Consider the following 5,918-nt stretch of genomic DNA (forward strand, 5'->3'; position numbering starts at 1 on the left):
AAAGAGCTGAATGGCCAACAGGGCGCTCTCTCATTGGTTGAACCGTTTGACTGACAGGCGGAGGATTTATAAGGCGACGGCTTTTTGCCTCGTTTTCAGATTCTGATGACTGGATCCGTACGTGTCATCGCGTACAGCTGCTGTTACCATAGTAACCGTAGTAAATCTAGTAAAATACCGGCGTATTATATATTTTTTAATTGTACAAGGAAGAAATAAGAATAAAATAGTAAGATTAAGAAATGTTATACTAATCAAATTGTCTTTGCAAGTCTTTTCAATTTAGCCAACTATTTTAAGTTTTGACTACACTCATCAAAATAAGCAAGCAATTTCAGCTTGTTTTAGCCATCCATCTCTAGTTGAAATTTAAATGTTAAAAACCAGTAAAACAATTTGCATGCAACAATGTACTAACTATGTAGTATGCTATGCAGTATACTCGTATTTGAGGATATTATTGCAGTGGTTCTCATACTGTAGCCCTGAGATGATGCCAGGGGGCCCCCAGTTTTATGACAGTTTTATAAAAAATATTTAAATTTATCATAAATTCTGAAAAATAGAAAAATCAGAAAAATAAGGCTCCTAACTAATTGTATAATTGAATATGTTTTGTTTATTTAAAATGTTAAGTTTTAGACTGTTTTACGTCATAAAATGTCTTTGGGGGGCCACAAATGGGTGCACCATACATAAGGTGGGGCCACATGCGAAAAACCTTTGAGAACCACTGTATTATAATAGGCTAGTTCATTTTTTTAAATTTATCATAAATTCTGAAAAATAGAAAAATCAGAAAAATAAGGCTCCTAACTAATTGTATAATTTAATATGTTTTGTTTATTTAAAATGTTAAGTTTTAGACTGTTTTATCTCATAAAATATCTTTAATGGGGGGGCCTCAAATGGGTGCACCATACACAAGGTGGGGCCACATGCAAAAAAAAGTTTGAGAACCACTGTAGTATAATAGGCTAGTTCATTTTTTTGTACATAATTTGTGTGACTTAATATGACAAGGAAACTCTGTCAGGGTTTTATTTCACATTTAAACTATAGATACAGCAGCTAGATTACTTTTTATTACGACTTGTCTTAATGTTTTAAGTCTATGAACACTAATAAGGGTGAATCATGAACTTTGAGCAGAATACATAACCAGGAGTTACTTCAGATGCCCTTTATTTAATGAAAATACCATACTTACTTGTCTACCAAATACCTATATACCTATATCAATTTACAAAATGAAAAACAGTTTTAAACTGCTTGTGGGAAAAAAATGAACAATAAAATATAAATACTTATTTAAATAAATATTTATTTATATAAATATGTATTTATATAAATATAAATATAAAGATATGAACATATAAAAGATTCTTTGTCAGATTTTATGGTTCCATAAAGATCCTTTAACATCCACAGAACCTTTCTGTTCCTCAAACAATTCTTTGTACTGGAGAAAGGTTCATAAAAAGATATTAAAGAAATTTGGAAAACCAAAAATAATTCATGACCCCTTTCTAGCACATTTTTAAGAGTGCTGCATTCAACATACACTTTTTAAAACAGGACTTTCTGTCACTTGATCTCTGAGTATACATGCACATACACATACATAGACAAACACACCTGGATTAACAGAACAACATCCTTTTATCTGATTACTGAACCTGTAATTAAGGTCTTAATGAGTGCTATCTTTATTTCTAGATTGTATGGCTGGAGTAACCTGTCACTAACAGGTAGATGATTCCCTGTCATTCTGTCCAATGATCAACCCCCTGGTCTCAGGTCAGTACCAGCACCCTGTGGAAGGGATCAGAGCAGAATGAAGAGCAGGAGCTCCTGAGGTGTCATTCATGGCAGAGCCTCGAACCCTCAGAGGGGTGGTCATAATCCCCGCCATTCACTTTCTATGCTAATTGCTGGGGGCTAATGAGGGAATGACCTCACTCTAAGGTTAAAGTCAGCTGACCCTGTCACAACTGAAAAGCTTTAGAGAGGTGCCGTGGGTGACAGCCAGTGTAATTTGTAACATATGTCAACCATATAGGATTGCTAAATGTTATTTTTACGTTAATGGTTTTGCGTTTATGGCACATGTCAGAGTTTGATATAAAAAGCATTTTATAAGTGCTGCTTTTCTTTCTGATTTTATAGTTTTTGTGCTCAAATATTTCCTGTGAAACCGCCTTGAATGCACCATAAGTCATTTTGGATAAAAGCATCTGCCAAATGCATAAATGTAAGGCTATTTGTGTGGCTTTAAAATCTTCTTACCAACTTTGTGGGTTTCAGATTTTGGGCATCTTATGCCTTAAAACCCTGTCATGTTGCATTTTCAAAACTAGTGCATTACCCCTAGACAGCCCTAAATGTCATGCCTCGTTGTTCCAAGCTGTATTGCCTTTCGGCTTGTGCGTAATCCATCAGCCAAACAGCATCACTCCAGCTGGGGACTTCCTGTGGCCTTTTCTCCAGCTCACGATACTCCCTTAATCATCACAAGTGTCTCTCTTGTTCGCATCATTAGTTTAGCCCGAGGAGAGAGTTTGTAATTGAGGTCCATTCTCCTTTATGTGAAGTTCATTAGGAAGTTAATTCTCACAGTTTGGAGGAAATGCGCGATTTAAATGACAAAGGAAATGCAAATACCTCATTTGGATCGGAGACAATGGCACCTGATGAGAGCTAATGGATTACACACTGGAAGAATACTTGTACAAATTAGTCAGCGCAAATATTTGGCCATCTTATCTAATCTTATGCGCTCTTGGTTTGTTATTTTTGGAAAACAGTTCTGGATAGCTAACACTAGTGACTAAAAAAAGCACAAAAACGGGAACAGTTGTATAAACGCACGAATTATGATGTAGAGTGTCTCCTAAACAATATTCGTGTGTATTTTAAGCGTTTTGCGCTTCGTGTGCGCAGCTTGGACATCTGGCGCGCGCCTCGCGTCTTTAAATCAACGTTTTGCTAACGCAGTTAAACACTGTTGATATTTTCAACATAAACTATTAAAATGCATGCGTTTTTTTGAATCTATAAGCGCCGTGTCTTGTGCGTAAAAGCCACTCTAAACATGCTTTGCATGTTGTGCAGCTGCGCGTTGGTTTCGTGTCTCAGCTGGGTTTCCTTTTCTGTATTCAGTGCGTCTTTTGCATTGAGTCACCAAACTAATGCAAAAACAACAAGTATTTACACAACAAAACGTGAGTAAATAAAAACGGCTTGAGAGAAAAGCAGCGTGGCGCATTTATTATCCATCACCTGCAGGGAGTTCACATCGCTATGGTGACCACTTCAGTTCTAGATGAGCTATTCATTATACCCTAAAACTAATAAAAATATTTGACCCCTTTTGGATGGGCTCATTTGTAGATATATTTCTAAATAGATTCGTCATCAGGGATTTATAAAATATTGACTTCTTGAGTGTAAATATTTAGTTAAATCTGTGTATCTAATCCCTTGTTGCTCACATTTAAGAGTTTTTAAAATATGTGGCAATTACGCAAAGTGTTAGTCTGGTTCTTGCACGTCACGTGCTTCGCTTTTGTGGCACCTATTTTACTTTGGAGTGTTTTGCGAGTGTGTTCAAGTGTGTATGCCCACATAAAGCAATAGTGCCCTTTGTGTGCGCATGTGTGTGCTGTGTTTTGGGCACTCAACAGTGCCTTAAAGTGGCTCGACGCAGTTTTGTGTCCGTCTGTGTGTGTATGTTTGGAGTGTCCTCTCATTATCTGTCCGAACTAAAGAAGTTTCACCGTAGCGGCCGTGCCCGGCTCTTATTTACAGACACACGAAAGCGAAACAATATCGAATGGATTCCTTTATCGTCACAAGTACCCCACATGTCCACCTTTGAATTTTCCCCAGCCCGCCTCCACCTTTCAGATACCTGCACGGAAAGAGAAATTTATGACAAAAGAATATCCTCAACTTTCTCTCGGCGGCCCCCCTAACAGAGATGGAGGGCCCAGTTTAAGACCTTTATTTGTGTAAAACCTCTCATTAACTTTGCTCATGCTGTCTCTCTCGGCCTGTCGTGGCTTAAGTACCGTGCTTTGTAAGAAAGCTACCAATTAGTCACCCATCAGCTCCAATTAGAAGAGACAAAACCAGTATAAAGATAACTCAATGAGAGATGGAGAGAGGCTGTGGCGTAACACCGTGTGATCTCGGGCCCCATTCAGAGGCGCTCGCTGCTCCGGGGCCTTTTTAGCGAACGTACCCTCCTCAACCCGTTCCTTCTTCTCCGAGAGTCCAGTGTTGTTGAGATGGGAATCCAGGCCTCCCAGGAGTCTCAGAAGGAGGGCTATTCAACCCCTCTACCTGTTTACAGCTTCTAAAGCGTTCGGTTTGCACACAATCGCCCTTTGTTTGCCCAGTGCTTCCTTTAACTTAGGCCTCAACAAGAGCAAGCTTTCACTAGCACTCGCTTTTCTTTCCGTGGAGTGGAGAGGAAAAAAGAAAAACCGAGCTGAAGGAGTGGCTTTCGCCTCATTAAAATTGAATTTGCACTGTCCTGTAATTACATGGGAGGGCAACAATGTATTTCTTTCTCTCAATGAAGGTTTTTTGGGGCAGCTTGCATTTAATCTCTTAAAGGCATTAATTAGCGCGGAGTGAAACTCTAATTTCCTCCGCCTATGCCGTGAGTTTCCCCTCTCCGGTCTTATATCGCGGCTGGACGAGCAAGTACCGTTAATAAAATTACCTCATTTATGACTTTTATTTCAGCACAGTGAGCTGCCATTAAGCATTAGCTTGATGCTGTTTGAACGGGGCCCAAACCGGGGACCCGGGGGGGCCGCATTCACTCTCGCTTGTGTGTTTTCTGCATAGTGGGCAGTTCTAAATAATGAGGGAAGCACCCAGTGAGATATAATTAGGAACAAGGGGCACTTCAGCAAATATTTGAAATCTTTTAAGGCTGGTACTTGTACACAGTCCATTAATTACTTCCAGATGGGATTTTGCAGAATATTTCTGCCCAAATGTCACCTCTTCCTCCTCCCTTACCTCCCTGAAGACCTTTGTGTTTGTTTCTCAGATCTTTGAAGTATGGTGCATGTTTATTTAAAAGACTGATGGTTTTGCACAAACTTCATTAAGATCATATTTCTTTCAAAGTAGCTTTTAATTGAATTTCTTTATGTATTTGAATGTGATTGTGAATATGTCTTTGGCAGTCTGATTAAGTAAATAAAGAAAATTATGTAATAAATGCTGATATTATGTGTTATTTATTTAACACATGGAAATGAGAAGATCATGCTTTGTGCATACAATTTTCTGCACACATTTTACAAAAAAACAATAGTGCATGCAGTAGGATATGTAGTTATTGCAGGATTATGCACTTACATTAAATATCAAATGTTATTGTACATTTCGGCAGCTTAATAACACATTTGTTGTATCTTCATGTGGCTTTATTTGACAAATATGTTTTTATACACATGTAGTCTTAGATGTCCTGTAGCCTAGTTGATAGAGCATTGTGTTAGCAATGGAACGGAAAAAATAATAAAAAAGTCACTTTGGATAAAAGCGTCTACAAGATGTGTAAATGTAAATTTTGTCATCTGAATAGGACTCATAGGCCTACAGACATTCATCACATGTGAAATAGTAGAACAGATAAGCTGTAATATTAGACAGATCACATGATTTCATTGCACCTGTATGTACTTACTGAGGGCCGCAGGCAACATTATATGGGTGATTCTCACGAAACCATTGAAACACCACGGCACTAATGATTTTAGCTTTAAAATGTGTAATATAGTAACATTATAAAGCATCAGAATTAACACAATACTGTGTTCTACCTTGCACAATGTGTGATTTCAACATAAGAATTTATAATTGAAAATTTTATCTCATTTTCTGCTGAAATT

The sequence above is a fragment of the Misgurnus anguillicaudatus genome, chromosome 9 (assembly GCF_027580225.2).
Source record: "Misgurnus anguillicaudatus chromosome 9, ASM2758022v2, whole genome shotgun sequence".
Classification (NCBI taxonomy): domain Eukaryota; kingdom Metazoa; phylum Chordata; class Actinopteri; order Cypriniformes; family Cobitidae; genus Misgurnus; species Misgurnus anguillicaudatus.